This window comes from Melanotaenia boesemani, chromosome 20 (assembly GCF_017639745.1).
Source record: "Melanotaenia boesemani isolate fMelBoe1 chromosome 20, fMelBoe1.pri, whole genome shotgun sequence".
NCBI lineage: Eukaryota > Metazoa > Chordata > Actinopteri > Atheriniformes > Melanotaeniidae > Melanotaenia > Melanotaenia boesemani.
This window is the reverse complement of record NC_055701.1, coordinates 9,642,422-9,656,932: the sequence shown is the minus strand read 5'-3', so window position 1 is coordinate 9,656,932 and position 14,511 is coordinate 9,642,422. Positions and strand designations below refer to the sequence as shown.

Sequence of the window (14,511 nt, the reverse complement as noted above, 5' to 3'; positions counted from 1 at the left end):
CCTGTGATGGAAAAAGAAGCAAGACACCCACAGCATGGAACTGAACTTCTTCCAGAGCTGCTGTACCTGGATATTCCAGCAATTTAGCTGGACTGTCCTTCCAGTGTAATCAGCATCTTCCCACACATGCCTAAGCATCTGTGTTGCAGCAGTTTCACCTTCAAGCAGAGCAAAAGCAAAGCAAGCTTTGGAAATCTCTGTCCTTGAGCTGCAAAAGTATATTGAAAAATGCCTGGAACAAGTAACAGAAAGAATTTTAGATTGTGCAAATATGTGGAGATGGAGTCTGTGGCAGCTACAGGGTCAGATAAAGGACCTGAAAGGCTGGTGGAAAAAAATGTGCACACGCCCAGTTGCTGTCCTGGAAGATGTGGAAGAACATGACAGCTCTGTTGTTTAAAGGGAGAGAAAGAATATCTAATTATCTCCCTCTGATAAGAGATAGGGATTGAATAGAGCCTTTGAAGTGCAGAAAAGGGAAAAGAACAATAATGTAGATGTTAACCTTCAAGAAGGGCGACCTGAATTGTTGGCATCACAAATAAGACAAAAGCTTTGTCAAAATACTTTTTTTTCAAAAAGAGTTTCACAATCACTTTGTGAATTCTGCATATCTGAGTTTAAAGCCTGCATACCACACCTGCATTAAGCCCATTCACACGCCATATTATCTCCAGTGGAATTGACTGTTGCTGTCCTTTGTGTGCTGCCGGATAATCTGTCACACTCTACATAGTGTGCGCTCAGGTGATTAATGCGCTCAGCCCACGAATCACTTGCTCATTATCATAGCGGCAGCCACTGTGCTGTACTGTGGAAGTCATGTGAGACACACTGGTAGCCCTCTAAGGTGATCCATCAAAGATCACTGACTGCTGCAGAACAAAATTCAGACACAAGGTCATGCAGAAGCAACTGAGGTTTCAGGGGAACAATGTAGTAGTGTGGATTTTGAGAGCAGGTAGAAGTGTGCACATGCAGAAATTTGTGTTCATGCAGAGAAGACAAACACACAGAAACTCATTAATGCACATGCAGCATCCATCATTGGATGCACTAGAAAAGAGTAACCCATTGAGGGAGAAGAAATCAATTCATCTGCGATCTGAAAGGAATAAAGTGAATCGCTCAAAGTGTCCCAGAGGTGAACCCGCAATATAAAAGCTGAGCATTCAAACCAAAATGACAAGCGGCTGGTGAATACAGCTCTATCTGGGGTAGTAGGGCAAACAGCCACACTCTGGCTCTGTCCCAGCAGAGGCATACACATACACACCTGCTAAACTGGCACATACTGCTGCAGGGGAGGTCCTAACAGTCTGCATCCAGATGCTCTGTGGGTATATGTCTGCATGTGTGGGGCGCCCAGTCTCATCCATCACTGCCACAGGCATGCATTAATTCCTCTCTGCATGCTTGAGGAACTCTGACGCCAGTTTGCTCTTGTGCCGCCCCCTTACTGCGGCTGTAAGGCACTACTCATGGTTCCCAATTTCACCCACTGCAAGGCTACGCTTCCAAATGTGCTGGCACTGTTTAAATCACTAATTATTGATTCAGGCTCCAAAAAGTCACATGACAGGTTGACAGTGTTAGAAAAGGTCATTCAAACTTCATCTCCGCATGCCAAGCAAAGCCATATGTTCATGGTAAACTAGCTCTCCAACTGGCAGCGTCTCGACATTTATGATCTATTAAGGGCCAAAGCGTAGATCACAGTCAGGCCAAACAGAGCATGAATCACTCAGAAGGATAAGAGACCATCTGACTGATAACAAGGAAGTGACCTTACATGTGATGAATAGATAGGAAATCAAAAACCAGGCAACAACCATGTCATAGTAATTGTTGATGCTAGCTCAGCACTCTTGGTGCAGTTTATACATCATAGTCATGTCTGCTAAAGCCTTTAACTGTGACAAACTGACAGGCTGAAACCACAATGATCCTTCAAGTCTATTAGTGGTGGCTGGACTAGTCTGGGCCTGTCTGGTTGGTTTTGCACATTGAAGGTTAACAAATGCAACAAAGGAGCCCATGTTCAGCAAGCTGTTAGGAGCCATTACCTGAAGCAATTAATATTGTTACCCAAGTCTTTCTTTAACCACTTTTGGCAGGTCTGAGGTTATGTGCTCAGAACGAATAAAAATTCAGTAAAAATCAACGTATTCCTCATCTTCATCTGTTTTCTGTCTGATCTGGTTTGCCCCATTTTCAAACCAAGATGTTTAAAGAAATGCCAGAAATAAGTCAAACTCAGCTACTTAGAAGCAGGATTATCCCTCCTTGCAACAATAGAGGATTAAAGTGAAACATCATACAAAAAAAAGTTGTTTGAAAATTTAACTTAATGGGATGATTCACCAGAAAAGTTTTAGATTTCCCATCACACTGATGAGACTATGCAAGACCTCATCTCTGGCAGAGCGGAGTGGGGGCAGCTGACTGGCTGTAGATGGTACGATAAAAGTGGTGGAGCTGTCAGTGTCAGGTTGTGGACCTACATCAGAGCCCTGTAAACATAGGACCACGGGCTGCACTGCTAAATAAACCATTCTTCAGGTGAGTTCAACTGTTTAGATGAGTCTCTCTGTGCCTACAGCCTAAACACACATGCATGTTTATGCACAGTCAGGGTGTAAATGTCCTTTACCATTTATGTAGTCTCCAAAAGGGATGTATTCCACTTCCAATAAAGCTTTAGTAAATACAGGTGTTAGCTGATGTAACCTCACAACCTTCTGATCTAAGGCTGCTCACAGCTTCTGACAAGACTGAAGTAGAAAAAAAAGAGATACATAAAAATAAAAAATACAAAAATATCAATGCATTTATAGAAATTAACTAAATTTATATGTCATGTAAAATACCATAGAAAACAAGACAGTTAAAGTATCTCAGTTTTCTGCTGGCTAGAGCAAAGTCTCATGGGGGTGTTTATTAAGTCCAAATTGTTCATGTACGATAAAATTGTGGTCAAGTTTTTTGTTGAACTTTATTGGAGTTTTCAGTAGGGGTGAGGATCTCCAGGCAACATGATTTAATCACAATTCAGAGGGCTGCGATGGGACTACAAAATGATTGCCAATGCATCTTTTTTTTCTATACAGGACTGGTTTTCTTTAAACCACTCTGTTATTTTTAAAGGTCAAAGCATTTTTACAATCCAAAATTAAAAGAAAAGTGCACCGAAAAGCAGCATACTTCAATCAATAACAGAATTCAAACCAACATCTATCTTACACTTTCACTATTGCAAGTTATTCCTTTTGCTTTTTGCCACTTTGGTTCTTAATGTTTTATGACTTAGAACAGTTTAGAATCAATATATATATAATTTTGGTCCCTAGATATGACTCTGTTAGTCAAAAGTAATTTCTTACATAGGAAACGTCACTGCTCCTCCTGTCAGCAACCAAAACTAATTGTTTTATTGCAGCTTCAACCCTGCCTGACCAGAATCTGCAGTATCAGTTACTGTCAGCAAAGATAAGAGGAGAGGAGCTCAGCTGCTGTCTCAGTATCGTGAAAGCACTGATAATGGGTGAGAAGCCAGGTGCAGAAAGACACACGCAAGTTCACACCACAACTAAATGCTAACGGCCACAGGTGTGCAAGGTTATTGGCTGTTGTAATAAAACTAAATCTGTCAGGATTATTCCATGTTTGCTATCTAATGTATAAAGATGATAAGCTTCATTCTGATAACACTTAAATCTAAACAGGTAAAAACTGTTTGCATGAAGCTTGTGTGTGCTTGTCTGCTTATCCTTTGCAGATATTTGATACTTGTCATCTCAGACAAGACTTGCAAACAGCTTTAGCCGCTGTGGTTAGTGTGTGTGTCTGATTGTTTGGACACAACTTTGCATATTTGGGTTTTTTTTTCCTCACAGCTGGTGGCCTGTACAAAATCTGTGACCTACTTTCTGTCCCCAAACTGTGTCATAGGTTAACATGCTATTTTTTAAGAATACACAGAATGTTGTGCAAAACTAGTTTGAAGAGAATTCGCCTTTGTTTTTATTTCACGTGCAAACAGATTTTGCCTTTTACAAAAAGGTAATGTCAGACTCAACCTAAGGCAGCACAAAAGGAAAAACCAAGATTAGCTTTACCTGCTGAATTATCTTAAGAAATTAGCTGGGAGCCGTTATTGACCTATAATCCACCACAGGTGCTCAACAAAAGCTCTCAAACAGCTATTGTGTTCAGCCAGTAAAATTAAAAACACACAAAACAACAAAGGCTGACCTGTGCAACCAGTTTTCGTAGTCACGAGGATGCAGGAGCACGTGAGCTCATTGGATTGCCGGGAAAGTCAAAGACAAATCTCTACAAAACCAACTCCTTTGTGCTGCTCTACACAGCCTTTTGACGCAGGAATGTGGTTCATAAATGGCAGAAAAAGCAGAAACAAGCCACTGCTGGCACTGGCAAACGCTGAATGGCACCTCATCTTAGAGGCATGGCAAGCTTTGGGCTAAACACTAGCAGCTGTGCCACATGTGCACATCTTTTATAGACAAGATTAAATTAGAGCCCTTGCCAAACTCATTATTGTCCCATCTATACAGTGGGGCTCAAGAATGTCAATGAGGATCACGCTCATAATGCAGTCGACATGCAGGGTACACAGGGTGAAACTTGCACACAATTACAGACAGTAAATCAGCAACATGTTCCAAGCCGACAGCCTCTTTCCTTCTTTTCTGACATTGAAAAATTACAGGCTGGTCCTTAATTCTTGTCCAGTAAAATGAATTCCTCAGCTAATTGAGTTACTGCTCACAGGCAGAAGTGCGATGTCCCACAGGACGGGTGTGGGGGATCGACAGGCAGATGCTCCGACCAGCAGAGGTCTCTAAGGGTCAAGCTGCTCCATTACGAGAGGACAAGGGTGGCATTTATTCACAGGCTTCTCCTCCTCAGCTGGAATGGGCTTAGAGGGATTGGAGAAGGATACTTAACCCTTGAGGCAAACGGCTGATCACAAACCATCCAATGTTGTTCTCATTCCTGGTGGAGATACAGCAAATGTTCCAGAAAAAAAACCCACAAAAGAAAATAGCATAAAAACATCAGAAATGCATAGATGATCTGACTCCCAAGTGATTAAGAAGAGCTACAGAAGTTTAAAAAAATCTAACCTGATCTGACTTGTCTGCATCCATGGGGTGCTGGTGTACAGCGTCCCATTGCATCACTAATTTTTCAGTATTTTTAGGATGATAGGGATGGTGGTTAAAGATCGGAAAGAATGAGTGCAGTCTTCCAGCTTGTTTAAATATTTGCCTGTAGCGCAGCTTGATAGCCTAATTGGCAAAAGCAGCAGGCATGTCTGGGACCGAACACGAACACTTAGACAACCCCCTTAGACACACACACACATCATCATTTTTAAGAAGCTACCCACTGACAAATGGCCTGCTATCTTTTGGCCCAATTAAGCGAGTGGGACTGTGAAAAAGAAGGTTAAAACGTGTCAAGTTTTCCACTCATTAAATTCTCATTCACTATAAATGAACGTACAATTCACAGAGTTAAAAGAGGGAAAAAAAAATTTTAAAAAGCAGAAAAACATGATACATAATAGAACATGACAGTGGAAGTTCAGCCCCTTGGACTCTAACATCCCAACAGTCAGGAGGGAAACCCAGATCCTAGTGGTTCTTGTCATTGTTATTATTAGCTTAAGCCTGAGCATGCCAGTTTGGCCCTGTGCACTATAAAATATCATTATTAGTGTTTAAAAAAAGGTAGCCACAAGTTTCCAGTGAGGCCAATTTCTCCATGTGAGCAGACCACAAGGCTTGCCGCTGGAGACAAAACCAATTGCTCATACGCACAAAATTACAACTGAGGAGCAGGACGGGTGCCTAAAGAGACAAAAATGGTTTACAAAGAACAATTTCAAGATCATATCACAGGTTATTAAAGTCATTATTTAACAGCCAGAGACTCTGTTAGACAGAAACAGACACATGGAGGGAGGAAACTGGTAAACACCAATGAAAGTGATCACATCTAAAAGACACCTGAGGCTAGGAGCTTAAAATTAAGCTTTCTAGTTTGTGTTGACAGTGAAGATGAATCCCAGTAACGCAGACACTTTAAGTGTAACTGCTGCATGTCAGTGGGTTGAGTGACACATTATCAGCCACCTATTAGTCAGCAGTGAGGACGTGCTCCTCAGATCACTAGCCTCAAGAGGCTGTGAATAAACGATTTTACCTTTCGAGGTGGAAATGATTTACAAGGACCGACATTACTGCTGTACATCAGATCCTGCCACACGCAAGCCGAATATCAAGGAGTATATAAAAGAAAGGCTGCTGAAGAGGTGGGGTGTTTTCTTTGCCTTTGATATGCTACAAGAATTTCTACCATGAAAGTTGGAGTTGACACACAGTTACTCAATCAACATGCAAGACGGGAGCTTAGAGACAGTTTTGCAGCCTTCCTATTATTCAGCTAAAAAGAATGTAAGCACAAGAGCTGTTCACCACATTGGCCCTTTGATATTTAGCAGGGTTGCGCACAGAATGTTACACCTCATCGTTGTGACAGTTGTTCCTCTCACTTTTATTAGAAAAAAACAGAAAGTCTAAACTGTGCACACAGAATATCCACATCCAAGTCCAAATCCAGCTGGGAAAACGAACAATAGTCTTGTTGAGTGTGGCAAAGTTTGAGTAGTTGTGTGAGTTGATCCATACAAGCTGCTGTTATGGTTGTGGTGTAAAGTATCTGGGAACAGAGATAGAGAAGGGGTTATTGTTCAGAACACTTTAAAAAATGACTAATAGCGGCCATTTTAAGCTGCTTTAGTCAATTTGTAACTAATTCAACATATAGGTGTATCAATTCTTAATGGGTCAAATCTGCAGTGTTGGAAACTGTATCTCATGTACAAACAGTACCTAGTGGATTTCCAGTGCAGTTTTCAGTTTACATTTAGAAGATGCAAATAATAAAAGATGTGCATTATAAGGCATGGAAACACTTGTGAAACTAATGTCTGACTTGGCAAAGATTAAAATGATGAAAGTCACAAGCTGTTTTCTCTCTGAAATGATACATAATAAATTCATGTGACTGACCTGTAACTTCCCAGATAAGAAATAAAGATATTCCCAGAAATTCAAACAGCTCCTAAAGAGCTGCCTTCATTTTTTTTCCCCCTAGACCAACGCCTTCTGCAGGCTCCATGCAGCCGAGCTTATCAGCTACAAACCAGCCAATAGAAAATGCTCAGTACATCTTTTTTGTGGCTTTTTAAATGATTGCTTCAGAGTTTCTTCACTCCTGTTATAACTGGTTAGGGTGCACGCCCCATGGGTACATAAATGCTAAGCAGCAAATCCTTGGTTTGGCTGCCTGCTGGCTGCATCATTTCTGGCATGTTATTCCAATATTCCATTTAAATAGTGTGCAACATGGACACTCAACTCCAGCCCACGAGGGCTGCTGTCCTGCAGGAATTAGATTCTCCCTTTTCCTAACACACCTAATTTAAATTAAAATCTATCCAAAAGCTTGTTGTCTAATTTTACACAATGACCCGTTCATTTGAGTCAGATGTTTTGAAGACGGGAAACATCCAAAACCTGCCGTACTCTGGTCCTGAATAACCCCGGTGTACATCATTCCATGTAAATGTTCTCCCTCCATTGCCTCTACTACATTAATCCAATCCTCCAGAAGAGTTCCAGACACAAAAATCAGTACTTCCTTTTCAAACATCCAACATCGCTGCCTAAATAATCCTATATGCTTCATGTTAAATACACATACAGATGAAGTCTTCTGTGTCTTTATGTGTGTATTTTGGTCCATTTTCATATAGTTTGTAGATGTATAGTCAGACAAAGCATGAAAGGCAGTATGTGGGTAGTGATGTTTGACAATATTTGAAATGTTGTAAATATTCACTTATGTAAAAGGAGCATAAATGAGAATTTATCTAATTCTAGGAGAGAAAGCATATTTATGTCTAAACTATTGTCTTAAACTGCTGGTGAGTTGCTTAACCTCATTATAGCTGGTGACCTTTCTTGGATTAAAACACAGTTTTTGGACACTGGACCAGATCAGTCTATAAACCACGCACTCTCTTGCTCCTTCACCTTTAATAACATTAGGACTGAACAAGCGGACAAATTAGGAGACAACTTCTCCAATGACACATGAATGTCAGATACCATTTATAGCCTCTCTTGTACAGCCTGCTCACACATGTAACAGCCTGGTGAGCTAGTTGCCCTACATCTCCTGCCATCAGGTTAAGATATTCAGCATTACAACACTGAGTTTCTGTATGTGGCAAAATTTAATAATCTTCTGACATGACTGTGAACCCCCATCGGCTGGACTGCAGAGAGAGGCAGCATCTATGAGAAAGCCTAGTGGCATCAGCTGTGACACCGTTTGGGAGCAGAGATGTATTAATATTGCACAACTGTCCCAAGCTGAAACAAGCAGAGCAGCGACCTGCACTCTGGGTAATCTGCTTGACTTGGCATCAACCACTAGAGGAACCAGCTCCAAATAATACTGACCTTCTGGCTGACCTGTGTATGCATGTATGTTGACGTGAGCTCAGGAGGCTGCCATTATTTGTTAGTTTGTCTGGTTGCATGAACATGGCAGAACTAGAAAGAAATCCTGTTTTCTTTAATGTGAGGGTACGCAAGTTGAAATTTAGCATCTACTCATATGCAATTGAGGAGAGCTTACTGGGTAGATAAGTCTCCATTTGCACCTGCACCTGAAAACTGGAAAAACCACCCTATCAGTGGGGGCTGAAGTTAAACAGCAGCCAGGCAGTGATTGTGTCCAGCTGAACACAGAGAGGTGGAGCTGAAAATTTCTGGACGATGAAGGCTAGACTTTGGCTAGAAGTGTAGAAAGCTAAGGGATTCAAAAGTGTGCTGTAAAAATAAGCCCACACACAAGCTCCCCTGCTGTGGCCTGTCTGATACGCTACTTGTTTCCTTAATTTGAAATGTAATGCACATATTGCACCAATTAGATGTAAGTCCAAAGCGTCCTGTGTTTCCAAAACGGATAAAAAGCTCTGAAAACTTCTGTTTATTTGCCGTTATCTTGACGTGCATTACAATGAGTTCCTTCACTTTTATACTGTACCCTTTTCCTTTTAACAGCCAAGGCCAAATAAGCCTTGACGATGGTATCACCTCAGGAAGCAGGTTAACTAGATTCATTTACCTCTTCAAGGAAAGAATTTTTAAGGAAGCTTTAATTGAGCATGTTTGCTGAGTGGATGCCAGGATTGCTGGTGACCTAAAGCATTCAGGACCATGTCTATGTTTACGCTGGCCGGGCTCCAAATGACTGAATGACTGAACCAACATGACAAAGCCTGGAGACCGAGAAGTGGAGAAAAGAGCTTATCTTTTTCAGAGATCAAGCCACCAACTGTTTAAAGCAGGATTGGGGGCTGAACAGGCAGAGGAGTGCTAATGAGCCTGAAAATGTTCCTCAACATTACATGAATACAGCCAGAGAGCCTTCAAAGCTTTTCTCATCTGTCGCAAAGCCAACAAAGGTCTGCAGATAAGGGCGCACAGAGTTCCACACAGTTGAGTGGAGCGAGTTTTCTGAGCAAGCAAAGATGGAAAACAACATCAATGTCTTGGACGACTGCAGAGTTTAGCAATTTTCTGTTGAGATGATGGATACATGGAAGCTGAAGGCAAGACAATGATAAATGGAAACTAAAAACAATGTGGTCAATAATGGATCTATGTGAATCTCAACATCCCATCTGCTTTTAGTGTAAAAAGAAACAAGTCTGCTATTTAGCTTTCACCAAAAAGAAAAAGGTAATCAGTCTCTACCCACTGATGAGCAGGTGGGATGCGTTTAAATTTAGTCCATCCATCATTGTGGACAATACAAGAAACATGGCGCCAACTGAACATCACAACACCAAGCACTTTGGCCTGTAGCACCAGCTGTGTTTGCCTTTCCAATAGGGCACGAGTTGTAAGTGGGACCTTATGGCTACTAAACCGAGGTAGGGCTGATCAATCACAATTTCTGTTGTAAGGATTGACCACCAAAGCCAGCTTAGGCCCAATGAGAAAGGGTGCAGAGGGGGTTATTTCCATACAAACAAGGCTGTTTAATGTGCCAGCACATGTTTTTTGTTTTTTTCCTATTTATGCATACCAATGTGAAACACCTTGTCCAGCTTCAGTTCATTATCAAAGGCTCAAGCAAGGAGCACACAAAGCACTGATGCTCTGAAAGAACACGCTTTGAGCATAAAAGATCATACACACTGCAAGTGGGGTCTCTGAAGCGGCCGTATTGTGAAGTTTTGAAGACCATATGTGGATCAATACCCCTGAACTATCAGCTTCTGTACTCAGTGTTCCCTTTTATCCTCATCCCATTGTTCATACATTTAAAAAAATCAAACACTTTCTTGTATAGCTACAGCTTGTGCACCTCCTAGTTGGCTTTAAAGTGCACCTTTAATAGATTGAAATATTGTGCACCGTCTAGGAAGCTTACAGGAATTACACGCACTGCTACTCAACTGCTGCCATGGGAGCTTTTTGCCTCGTGCGCACCAATCACCACAAGATTTATACTGCTATCAATAAAAAAGTGGTAACTGAATGCCTTGCAGTTATTTCTTTGAGGTTAATGAAATTCTGAATCACCAGTGAAGTGGTCTGGTGCTGTTAAAGACCTATCTTACCCATCTCATTACCTACACACCCCAACTCAGCAGGAATGCTAAGTCCCTACCTACAACTTCATTTAACCACATGTTAAAGTGTCTGTCTCCATTTAATCTTCATTTTCTTCTCACACCTGTAAAGCCGTTCTTTAGCAAGTAACCCCGAATGAGCAGAGTTCGGTTTAGACCTTCGCATTAATCTCCTCAAAAGACCTAAAAGTTGTAGTAGTTAAGGAACATGAATGGCTTCAGAGCTTAAGCTGGATGAGACCATGCTGAGCTGAACAGAAGGTTCCTGCATGTGCAGCAGAGCATGGGATCATGCACTGAAGTAGCTACAACAAATCCAACTGACTGAACTAATGTTTCAAAGTGGACCGATGTGTGTGTTTCAAACCAGCTAAGAAGCACCGCATGTGAAAGTCAGAATCACTAAATTATGCAGAAGAGAAGGTACAACTGTGTCTCTTTTGGAGCAGATTTTTAGGAAGAGGGTTTACTTATCATTTTTATCCAAAGTGCTACTTTAAGAAAGGATCTTTAACCTTCATGTTGTTTTGGTTTTGGCTTTTCAACCTGCAACTGCGAGCACTGAGATAGGGTCAAAGCTTGCCATGTGTCTTTTAGTCAGCATCAAATGAGAAGTCTTGGCCAAGATGCTGTCAACACCAGCTTTTAGTTCACCTGCTTTTTATAGCATCCACCCCAGACACTGCTGGCCACACACTACCAGCAAATACTTTCAAAGCCAAATATAATTTCAACCACAGCAGAAAGAAATAGAAACACACAGGCCACCATTACGCTGCCTGAGTGGACCATCTACACTGAAACAAAAGCCTTGAAATGACATTTCCTTGTAATTGAGGAGAACATGTCAAGAAATAGACCAAAAAGAAAAAGCCTGATCCAAATCAGATCTTTTCGTCTGCCCTCCTGCATGGCCGTTCTACCTAGAGAAATAGAAAGCCCTCATCCCAGTGTGACAATAAGCTTAGATGTTATCCATGCCTGATAAGTCACATGTACGGAACCTTATATGGAGAAAAAATGCGCAGGGTAGAAAGCATGAAACATTAGTGTTTCTCAGCCAGAGAGCTACTACTTCAGACCTGACGGCGGCTGCTCATACACTGCCTGTTGCAGAGACGAGAACAGATCCAAGTTTCTTGCCTGATGAAGATCACTGCTCACATGAAGCATGAAAGCACCAAAGGCAAGAGCAGTCAACACTCACGCTGCTGTTCTTTAAATAGCTCCACAAAGCCACACACAGTGCATCAACTGACTTCAAAACAGATTGTTTTATAAAAGAAGCTCCTGTGGCAATTATGTCACAGCTTGACTATGACAGTGAACCCTGGAAATTTAAGACAAGTGATGTAAGTGCTACCCAAAAGAGAGAAAGTAGCATCGCTTCTTCCTTTCTTCACTAGTAAACAATCACAGCGACTGTCAGTCCTGCCAGCAACAAAAGCATAACTTATAACTTGTGTCACAAAACGAAAGTCTGAACACCGAAAACAATCACATGTCTTCCACTAAAAGGAAATTACAAGTCACAGTCAATCAGAATCTTTCTGGTTCAAGACTCCTTTCCAAGTCTGAGGAAAAACAGAATAGTAAAAACATAATGTTCCCTGTGGTTGAGGATTTCTTTGCCACAAAAATGTCAACCGCAAAGGCCAAAATATTTAGATGGTGGTGGTTCTAGTATTGTGATCGCCAACTAAAACAAACAAAAAACAGGGTGAACATGATAACAAGTCCAATAATGTTAGTAAATAATGATTTCTGTATAGTACATTAAACAGGCAGGGGGTCCGAAAGGCCTGCTGAAATATAAACCGTCACACAGCACGAATCCCCTGCAGAAAAGTCAAACAGAAGTTAGTCTTTAGCATCTTTTTCTCTGACATTAAAATTAAGATTGAGCGTAGTTCCTGGATGCAAATAGTAGAAGTAAATGAGTGCACCATAAGTAATCCATATTCTAATAATTATTGGTCATTAATTACCACTTTCTTAACACTTTCTCAGAATGGGACCCCACCACCAAGATATGGCTGCATAAATACTCCAGAAAAACTCCAGCCAAAGCCATCAGACAGATCAATAAGAAACCCAGTCAGCCTGTTAAAAGTCAATCATTAGCTTGTGTTTTTATTATTACAACCCTCCTCAGTGGTATGCAAAGGTAGTAGGACAGTGAAGACACTTTCCCGTGCACTGTTTCCATGACAGAGGGTCCAAAATGCCAAAAGACATGCCAGGCCCTCCCCTCCTGATTTATAGCTGTGTTTGCTCTGTGGTGGCCCTCCACTCCAGGGGTCTCAGGGCCCTTTTGTTGCCTCTGTATGTAACTGAAGAGCCCTTCCACCCCAGCACACAGCCACACAACAATACTAATAGAATGTAAATCACATCTGAACTCAGTATTTAGGGAAATGATAAATGCTTCCAATATCCCAGTCCATAAATCTGTCAACTCCACATTACATTGAAATGATAACACAGATGCATTTAGTGCAAGTTTTAGTTAATATCCTTGGCTGAGCATAAGCATAACGTAATTTTTTATCATCTCACTAAAATTGTGTTTCAGGGTTTTAAAAAATTAACAAGTAAAAAAAGAGCACTCGTGCTGAGTTTTTAAATTGTTTTAATACGACGACTGGTCATTCTCTGAGTTATTACACTGCGCTCTCCAAACAGAACCCCATGATACAAAACGCATTTCAACGTGACACAATTAAAATCACCAGATACCCGCGTGTGTGTGCAGGATTTCTGCTCCTGCGTAGGGATTTCATTTTTACTACAGCCGATGAGAGGTCAGTGGTAAAAATCAAACCCTCACAAATGAATAAAAAAGCAACCACAAACTTTTTTTTTGTTAAACTGCGCGAATATCCTTAAATGAAAGATGCGTTTACGAGCTCTCCATTGAGCGGAGTCATTTACACCGTGACTGAGAAATAAGTTCGGCTCCAACTTACCGGGTAATGCTTCCTCTGCTTCACGCTGCATTCACATGTTTCTCTCTTACAAACACTCACATATAAAGTAATAGCTTAAAATGCACGTATAAAGTTGGTTTCTCTTAGGGTCTTCCACGGAATTACCGTTTCCAGAGCAAACGATCCTGGAACGGAGCGCCAAGAGACTGCGGACTCCTCCCAGACAATGTAGGGTTAAACTCCTCCTTCCAGCGGACACTGGGAAGGGGGATGGCCGCATACATGAATACAGCATCCAGCTCCAGGGGATTAGTGAAAGGTAGATCTGAGTTTGATGAAATAAAGGAAACCAGGGACTTCCAAACAGTGGTTCGTGGACGATGTAAGGTCCCATTAGGAGATATCGGGGTCTAAAGCAAAATCAGCTGGAGTGGAACAGACTTTCTCTTTCATGATTTTTTCTTTTTTTTTTTTGCATGAAGGCTGTGCTTTGGTGGGCCTCAACGTTTTATGAAAATGCACATTTCATTTGCATTTTATGTACTTTATGTAGCAACAGCTTCTCTTTGGTAGCTTCAGTGGTTTGGTTCCATATTGGCACAAAGTCGACCAGAAGAAATATAGAATGTAGATTAATCTGCTGAATGTACAAGTAAACATAAGCCTTGTTCCTAAAACTGCCCAGATTCACACAGTCCATTGTCAAAAGCTGTTAAACTGGCCATGATCAGGACACACAAAGCCTGTCAAAATCTGGCAGATATGATTGGACTAGCTTATCTTAGTAAACTGAGGCCAAAACACAACCAAATATGGCAACGCTTATCTTTCTAA

At 41.3% G+C, this 14,511-nt stretch overlaps 1 protein-coding gene across 3 annotated transcripts in view; it reads right to left on the bottom strand.

Moving 5' to 3' along the window:
- tiam2a (TIAM Rac1 associated GEF 2a) overlaps nt 1-14,117 on the bottom strand; it is a 62,249-nt gene extending 48,132 nt beyond the window's left edge. The window contains exon 1 of one of the 3 annotated variants that reach the window (XM_041971075.1): nt 13,717-14,117. The gene's annotated coding sequence lies outside the window, so the exon portion shown is untranslated. The remainder of the gene's footprint in view (nt 1-13,716) is intronic. The other 2 variants (XM_041971073.1, XM_041971074.1) reach the window with 2 other exon arrangements.
- Nucleotides 14,118-14,511: the final 394 nt, after the last annotated feature.